Below are 9086 nucleotides of genomic sequence, written 5' to 3'. Positions count from 1 at the left end.
TGTGTCCATGTCCTGCATCCTCCATCCATAGATCATTTCTGGATGCAAAGCATGGAGTGTGCTTGTGATGATCAAGGCTAAAATCTCTGCCACATCACACAGGCTGAGCCTGGGGTTGAACCCTGTTCTTGACCTGTACAGCTGGGTCAGACTGAGCTGTAAGGCTGAGGTGATGAAGGACCTTGTCCAGCCCCTGCTCTGGCTGTGCACAGGGACAGGCACAGGTGAGGCTTTGCTGGGGCATTCTGGTCCCAAGGTGATACTGGAGTGAGCACCTGCAGCTTTGTAGTCACTGGGGTGCTCCTCTTGCCTCATCCCTGGGTTTCCCTGGACACTCAGTGCTGGCACCATCCAAGACCTGCAGAGAATGGCACTTGCCAGGGTTTACCTATTGAAGTCTCCAGTTTTTCCATATTGACATTTCAATCCAGATGACCGAAGAATTGCCCAAAACCGGATTTCTTTCCATACTTGCCTTCAGCCTCTTGTCACCACATTCTCCCTGCTGGAAACAGGTGATTCTCCCAGCCCTGCCTCCAGCCCTTGGCTGCCCAGCAGGGCTGTCTCTGCCCAGTCCCTCAAAACCAAACACTTCTGTTCCAAATTGCATCTGAGGAGGCAATACCTCCTGCAAAGCAGAGTTCTATCTGCTGAGGACCAGCATCAGTGCCTGAAGTCTGGAATGGGTGCAACAAAATCATGGAAACAGTCTGTCCCAGCCTGCATCAAGCTAAATATAAAACCGTGGAAGCAGGTTTTTGTCTGCTTTTGTGTTTTTAAAATCAAAGAGCAGAGTTGCTTTTACCTGGCAGGAAACTCTGGCCGTGATGTCTGTCACCTTCTGTGCCTGTACAATGCCTGTCTCCCATCTCCTGCTGGTCACTGAAGGACCTGAGCCTCTGACTTGCACATCTCCAAAAGCAGATTCAGCATTTATATCTCATTGCAAGTGCCACACTGTGGTAACACCTAACATTTCATGCTTCTCTTGTAATGGGTGTCCTGCACTACCCAAACAAGATGAATTTAAAATGCAAATAAAAAGGTCCTTTGTGTTTCTCAAAATAATAATAATAATAAAAAAACAGATTCTGTTTTAATGAAGGGTGGACTCTGTTGCTCCTTAGAGCAAAGATTCACAGTGGGAATAAGGAGTATTCAGCCCAGCTGTTTCTACTGTGAGGCCATATTTCATGCCCCTTGAAGGTCCTTCATGTCCACATTTCCACAGACAACTGTCCATGCACAGCCCAATAAATTCCATCAGCTCAGCTGGCTCAACAAACACCACAGTCAGGTGGGATCTGACCAGTGTCCAGCACACCAGTCAGCCTCAAGAGCTTCATTTTACACATCCTCTTTTCCCAGTGAATACCCAATACCACCATAACCATGGATCATCGGCCTGGCCAGCCAAAAGCTAATTTTTGCATGAGCAAGGAAGAGCTGCTCTGCCTGGCTGTCCATCTCAGCCTCAGCACTGCGACCCCAAATCCCTCCATTCTGGCCCAATCCTTCCTGGTGCTGAGAATAAAAAATTGTGCAGACAAGACCAGGCATGGAATCTCGCCAGCCATTTATCACCTCAGCAACAAGAGCTCGGTTAACAGGCTGTTATCTTTAGCAGAAAGCAGCAGCAGAAAGGAGACACCAGCTCACCAGCCCCAGGTCATGCCCCTGGCTGGTTTCCTTACCAGTTATCAGTGTCTGCAGCTCTGCAGGAGCTCAGGGAACAGGGATACTCCTCACCACCTGCGGATCATTTTACCCCTCCACCCAAACCCAGTCAGCCCTGTGCTCCTGCCCACTAGCACTTGCTGAGGCACAGGGTGGCATTCTTGGTGGGGGAATCCTGAGCAGGGCCAGGAGTTGGACGTGATGATCATAGTGGATTCCTTCCAGCCCAGGGTATTCTGTGATTTTAAGGCTTTGTCCAGCCTGGGTTTGAGCCACCTCCCTGATCCATGCTGATTTATCCCAAAACAGGCCTTCCCTCTGTCTACCCTCCCAGTGCAAGGAACATGTTGCATCAAGCCCAGTCCCCCTGCTTGTGTCTGATGGATCATGGTGACATTTTCAGCATAATTCCTGGAGTATTATAAAGCAGTATCTGAGAAAATAAAAACAAAGCAGCTCAAACGAAAGCAATTTGGGTAATGATGGCCTTTTGTTCCAGTTTATCCTGCACCATACTCCATAGATGGCAACTCTGAACATTTCCCAGACCTTCACAGTAGACCTTGGAACTGTCTCTCTGATTTATCGGTTGTTTCATGACACATGCATTTCTCCTATATAATCCCAGTGTTTTGCTTATAAACCATATTATAGCTGTGAATCAATCTTCTTTATTTGAACATTTAGGACAGATTCACACATCATTTCACCATTAACTAGGATAGATTCAGCCTTGCGAATCTTTCAGGTTTCAAGCTTGGCTGTGTTGTTTCAGTTCTTTGCTGCTGCCTGTGTTTTGTGGAAGAAAAAAAAAAGAAAAAAAAAAAAAGCAAGAGGAAAAAAATCAAAGGAAAAAAAAAAGCCAGACTTTGGGGCTTTCTGTTGCGGCTTGAAGAAGAACACAGGTTGTTTCATCACTGGTTGTGAGACATGTGTTACCCGGCTCATTAATTCACAACAGTTCTTGTTTTCTCTGCCTTTTTCATGCTGATGTGATACATTTGTGAAGTCCAGGGTTGTACTGCAAGTGATTAATGCTGTAGTGAAGTCTAATAAACTGAGATTCCAACAAAAAAGTGTGAAAAATGTAATCTCTAAAGTTCTGAAAGCTCACATATGACAAAACCCATAAATCACCCCAGAAGCAGTCATTATGGTGAGTTACTAACTAGATTATACAGCTGCATTTGTCATAATTTCCCATTACGTAGAGAATAAACCTATCAGGCTGATTTATGGCAGAGAGCTCTACAATATGGGAACTGGGACCTGTGCTGTTCTGTGGAAAACGATGAGAAATGTTGTGTCTACTCAAGTGCCGAATGGAAAAGGAAGGAGGGAAGATAACTGTCATTTGAAGGCACTGATTCAGGGACAAAGACTTCACAGAGGGGTCAGGCTTAGACCTATGGGATGGCAGGAAGAATATCCACCAACCTGTCCCAGCAACAGCAGCAGCACCAAAATGCACCCTCTATGGGTGGGGGGACGAAAGGAGATAGGAGGTCTTTGTGGGGAGCAAAGCCAGTCATGGGGAAATCATAGAATCCCATAATGGTTTGGGTCGGAAAGAATCATGAAATTCCAGCTAGTTCCAACCCCTGCCATGGACAGGGAAAAGCTGGAGAGCTGAATGCCTGACTTCTCAGGGGAGACTCAAGGGTTTGGATTGTGTGACTGTGGATCTACCTTGGAGCAGCTGGGTCTGTTGGGAGCAGATGGCATTCATCTGACCTCAGACCACAGGCAAAAAGATAGGCAGATGTGGGACTCAGCAAGGCAAGGGACATCCCTGCACAGCAGTACTCTGACAAGAGCAGCAGTGTCCTTCTTTCAATGGCCTCCCTGGTGCAGCAGCCACTGAAGACCACGATGGCTACACCAATGCTTTTTGCCCTGCAATCCCTTCACACTCAAAGGCCAAGCTGGGCATTTCACCTGGGCTGTGAAACCCCCTGAAAAGCTCTGGCTGGGCAGGGAACAGGCAAGGAGCATTGCTGTTGTGGTCTCCATGTGTTCACTGTTCATCCCAGACACATCCCAGGGCTCTGCAAAACTGAACTTGTTAGACACGCAGGAGACTCTGTTGGCAATAGGAGTTGCCTACTGGGAAATTCCCACCTGCAGCTGCTCATCACCCCTAGGAAATGTCTCTTTGGAATCAATGGGATAGGAAAAATGGGGACAAGGCAGGAAGCTCTCTTCGGGGAAAACCAGATATCCCCAGGGGCCCTGACAGAACGCAGAGGCTGAGGCTCTGCAAGAGGGACCCAAGGAGGAGGAGGATGCTGAGCTTACATCAGCCCACACATCTGCCACCCTCACCCACCCCACTTCTAGAAAAACCAGCGCCATCGCAAAGGCATCTCTGGTGCTTTCATAGTGGATATTATTGATTATAATTGACAGAATTGATTATATTTGTTTCTCTTTTGCAAGAGGTCAGAATAGGGTGGGTGGCCTTCTGCCTGCTTTGTGAAGGGAGCCCCTGGGGTTCATTCCCTCCCAGAAGGGCTGCACTTGCTGGCTGCCTGGGCTTTCATTGCTGGGCCCACTCGGAGTCGCTCAGCTGGGGTCCTGGGGACGAAGGGCGGGGCTGGCCTGGCTGTGATGCCCGTGGCACAGGTGACACCAGGGGGGACATGTCACAATGGGGGCAGCTATAAAAGGCCCCCGCAGGCAGCGCTGCCCCAGCAGAGCCTCGGCAAGAAACGGTGAGTGTGCAGGTGGTGGGGCTGGGCTGGGCCAGGGCCAGGGCAGAGGTGTCACACCCTGCATTGTCCCCCTTGCCGCCTCCAGGGCCAGCCCCTGGTGCCAGCGCCTTGGGCAGGGCACGGGGCTGCTGCTGCTGCTGCTGCTGCTGCTGCTGGGCCACTGGGACAGGCCTTGCTGCCTGCCAGGTCTCTGGGGCCCTGTGCTTCCTGCCCTCCCTGCCTGCGCCTCCTGTGCTCACTGCAGCCACCACAAGCTCCCACCACAAGTAGCCCCACTGAAACCCTTGTCTCTCTCCTCCTGCAGACCATGCTGACCAAATCGGTCGTGGCTCTGTTTCTGCTGCTCCTCTTCTGCTTCCCACAGCCCGCCGTGAACAGCTTTGACGAGGAGGCATGGCGGCAGCACGTGGGGGAGCTGGAGGAGGCGACGCCGGAGCCGAGTGACCCTGGCTGGGGAACCCTGCTCTGGGCCGCCGTGCTGCAGCAGTGGCCCTTCTGGGTGGCTGCTCATGTGCTGCTCCTGCCTTTGTGTCTCTGCCTTTGGCGCAGAAGAGCAGCCAGGATGCAGAGAGCAAAGGCCAGGAGAGCTCGAGCAGAGGCTGTGAGGCGCAGGTTGGAAATCGAGCAACGAAGGCTTCGCTTGCAGCAGGGATTCAGGGAGATCAAGCAGATGTGGAGGACCATGAAAGTGGCAAAGAACAAAGTGTCCCTATGGATTCAAATCTATAATAGGAAGAAAAGGATGAGGGAGGTGAGCTGGGCAGCTTTTAGGCTGTGTGAAGCAAAGCTTGCTGCTGGAGATGCTCTCTGGGCTGGCCAAGGCGAGCTGCACATCTCTGTGAGCAGCCAGCACAGAGCTCCACTTGCTGCCGAGCACAGAGCTGCGCCGTGGCAGAGGCTCAGGGCTCCTGCCAGACCCTGCACCTCTTCCCTGTACCTCTTCATTGGATTGACATTAACTGTATCTATTAACAGTTGTCCCTGCGGAAGCCTTCCATTCGCTCGAGGATGGTGCCTCTTGGAGGAGGATTGGGCCACACAGATGCAGATTGATTTAAATTCTTGAATATTTTAGGAATAATTTAAATATTCTAATTATTCTATTTAAACAAAACCAACTTTTACTAATACTATTGTACAATATAATAATAATTCTAAGAAAAACAAATAGTAATTCTATTACAACAAAAATTATATATTGTATTGTATAATAGAATTATCATTAATAGTAATAATTATTTCAAATTATATTAAGGGACCCCACTAGAAGTAGGTTGTATTTTTATCATAACCAAATAGTTTTACCTACTCCTCTATAGAAAAATAAACATTGTCCTTTTAATAATAGATAATATAAAATATTATAGAAAGGAACTGGAAATGTAGGAATTACTATAACTATAATTTGTTCATTGAAAATTTTAAAATTTGGTATTGTTTTTTCATAATGACACTGACTGCCCTCCTGCCTTGACAGAGTCTGTTCCCTCTGGGAGCTGCAGTCAGTGCCAAGTTGCAATAAAGATGGTACTTGAACAAATGCTGTGTCTGTCAGTGTCCACAACGACCTCCAACACCATCCAGTTCTTCCCCGGTGCCATGGGCTGGGACAGCTCTGGCTAGGCCAGGTTGCTCCAAGGCCCATCCAGCGTGGACTGCAACACTTGCAGGGATCCAGGGATGGCCAGAGCTGCTCTGGGCAACCCATGCCAGGGCCTCACACCCCTCACAGCCAAAACTTCCTTGCCAATAGCCCATCTAAGCCTGCCCTCTGGCAGTGAAAAGCCATTGTCCCTGGTGCTGTCCCTCCAGGCCCTTGAAAACAGCTGTTCTGCAGGTGTCTGGTGGGCCTTGTGCAGGGCCTGGAAGGCTGCAGGAAGATGTCCCCAGAGAAGCCCTTGGAGAGCACTGGGACCAGGATTGCCACCATGAAGGCAGCAAGCAGGGCCTGGCTTGTTCGTCAGAGCAGGAGGGCACAGGGTGGGTGTTGAGGCCCTGCAGGGAGCTCTGGTGTGTGGCCAGCAGAGAGCCATGGGCTCTGCAGCTCTGCATCCCACTCAGCTGAGGCAGCTGCCCATGCACAGCCAGCTGGGGACACACAGCCACCCAGGGCCAACCACAGTGGGGACCCTGCTCTGGGGCCAGGCCAGACTTCAGCAGGGAGCACTCCACGGGGCTGTGCCTGGGGAGGGAATGGCTCTGCCCAGGGACAAGGCTCTGGGAGCAGGATGGCAGGCCAGCAGGGCCAGGGGCACACAGGACTGGAATCACAGCCGGGCTGCCCTGGGACAGGCCCGACAGGCAGGCAGGATGCAGGGCAGGCAGGAGTCCCCATCCATCCTCTCTGCACCCACCTGAACACAGGGACTGAAGGGGGAATGGGGACAAGGCAGGAAACTCTCCTCTGGGAATATCCCACCTCCCCAGGGGCCATGACAGAATGCAGGGGCTGAGGCTCTGCAAGGGGAACCCAAGGAGGAGGAGGACACCAAGGTTACATTGGCCCACACTCTGCATCCAAACTGCTTCATGGAGGAGAAAACCAGAGGGCTCTTTGCCATCAAGATCCCTTCTGATGGAAAGGTGTTTAGTCCTGCACACGTGTGTCCCATGCAACATGGAGCACCTGGATGCAGATTGACAGGACGTTCTTACCCCTTGCTCAAGCGTTCTGGTACAACACGAGTAGCCAAGCCCTGCTAACACACAGGTACTACTGTTGTGCAAAGCAGCTCAAAGTCTCTGCTGGAACCACCCATGTGCTGAATATTGATCTAAAGGAGCCTGGAGGATATCTGGGTACCATTGTTATCTATGATGTCCAATAATGGGTGGTTTTCAGGGAGGTCTTAGATGGGCAGAATCGCGAATAATCAAGCAGGAAAAACTGATCCACCCTCACCCACTCCACTCATAGAAAAACCAGCGCCATGGGGAAAGCAACACAGGCACTTCCATAGTTGATACCACGTATCATGTTACAATTTATATAACATATTTGTTTCTCTTTTGCAAGAGGTCAGAAGGGAGGGCCTTCTGCCTGCTTTGTGAAGGGAGCCCCTGGGGTTCATTCCCTCCCAGAAGGGCTGCACTTGGTGGCTGCCTGGGCTTTCATTGCTGGGCCCACTCAGAGTCGCTCAGCTGGGTTCCCGGGGACGAAGGGCAGGGCTGGCCTGGCTGTGATGCCCGTGGCACAGGTGACACCAGGGGGGACATGTCACAATGGGGGCAGCTATAAAAGGCCCCTGCAGGCAGCGCTGCCCCAGCAGAGCCTCGGCAAGAAGCGGTGAGTGTGCAGGTGGTGGGGCTGGGCTGGGCCAGGGCCGGGGCAGAGGTGTCACACCTGGGGCTGCATTGTCCCCCTTGCTGCCTCCAGGGCCAGCCCCTGGTGCCAGCACCTTGGGCAGGGCACGGGGCTGCTGCTGCTGCTGCTGCTGCTGCTGCTGCTGGGCCACTGGGACAGGCCTTGCTGCCTGCCAGGTGTCTGGGGCCCTGTGCTTCCTGCCCTCCCTGCCTGCGCCTCCTGTGCTCACTGCAGCCACCACAAGCTCCCACCACAAGTAGCCCCACTGAAACCCTTGTCTCTCTCCTCCTGCAGACCATGGTGACCAAATCGGTCGTGGCTCTGTTTCTGCTGCTCCTCTTCTGCTTCCCACAGCCCGCCGTGAACGGCTTTGACGAGGAGGCATGGCGGCAGCACGTGGGGGAGCTGGAGGAGGCGACGCCGGAGCCGAGTGACCCTGGCTGGGGAACCCTGCTCTGGGCCGCCGTGCTGCAGCAGTTGCCCTTCTGGGTGGCTGCTCATGTGCTGCTCCTGCCTTTGTGTCTCTGCCTTTGGCGCAGAAGAGCAGCCAGGATGCAGAGAGCAAAGGCCAGGAGAGCTCGAGCAGAGGCTGTGAGGCGCAGGTTGGAAATCGAGCAACGAAGGCTTCGCTTACAGCAGGGATTCAGGGAGATCAAGCAGATGTGGAGGACCATGAAAGTGGCAAAGAACAAAGTGTCCTTATGGATTCAAATCTATAATAGGAAGAAAAGGATGAGGGAGGTGAGCTGGGCAGCTTTTAGGCTGTGTGAAGCAAAGCTTGCTGCTGGAGATGCTCTCTGGGCTGGCCAAGGCGAGCTGCACATCTCTGTGAGCAGCCAGCACAGAGCTCCACTTGCTGCCGAGCACAGAGCTGCGCCGTGGCAGAGGCTCAGGGCTTCTGCCAGACCCTGCACCTCTTCACTCTACCTCTTCATTGGATGGATATTAACTGTATCTATTAACAGTTGTCCCTGCAGAGGCCTTCCATTCGCTCGAGGATGGTGCCAGTTGGAGGAGGATCGGGCCACACAGATGCAGCTTGATTTAAATTCTCCATTAGTTTAGGAATAATTTAAATATTCTAATTATTCTATTTGAAAATCACTTTCTTATACAGTATTATTCAAAATTGAATAACTTTAATGTAAAATAATCCTCTTGTGTAATATCATTGCAGTTATAATGATAGCATGAAATAATTATATTACAAGTATACTATATGCTATATAAAAATTATCATTCATGGTAGATAAAATGAATTACATTAAGAAACCTCAATTTAAAAGTTATATTTTTTAATAACTGATGCATTTTATATATTCTCCATGATTAACATAACGTTTATTAATGTATTAATAGGGCCTCTATAGCAGTACATATGAGTTGGTATT

General features: G+C 50.9%; 2 long non-coding RNA genes across 2 annotated transcripts; both read left to right on the top strand.

The window, feature by feature from the left end:
* The first annotated feature begins 4258 nt into the window (after window positions 1–4258).
* On the top strand, window positions 4259–5916 carry LOC146435774 (uncharacterized). Its single transcript, XR_014852845.1, has 3 exons — window positions 4259–4439; window positions 4696–5142; window positions 5367–5916. It is a non-coding gene; the product is annotated as an uncharacterized LOC146435774 (long non-coding RNA).
* Window positions 5917–7562: 1646 nt separating this feature from the next.
* On the top strand, window positions 7563–8820 carry LOC146435773 (uncharacterized). The gene is made up of 3 exons (XR_014852846.1): window positions 7563–7677; window positions 7990–8436; window positions 8661–8820. It is a non-coding gene; the product is annotated as an uncharacterized LOC146435773 (long non-coding RNA).
* Window positions 8821–9086: the final 266 nt, after the last annotated feature.

The sequence above is a fragment of the Lichenostomus cassidix genome, chromosome 5 (assembly GCF_008360975.1).
Source record: "Lichenostomus cassidix isolate B80296 chromosome 5, HeHo_3.0, whole genome shotgun sequence".
Lineage (NCBI taxonomy): Eukaryota > Metazoa > Chordata > Aves > Passeriformes > Meliphagidae > Lichenostomus > Lichenostomus cassidix.
Note: the sequence above shows the minus strand (reverse complement) of the source record. Positions and strands in the feature narration are given on the sequence as shown.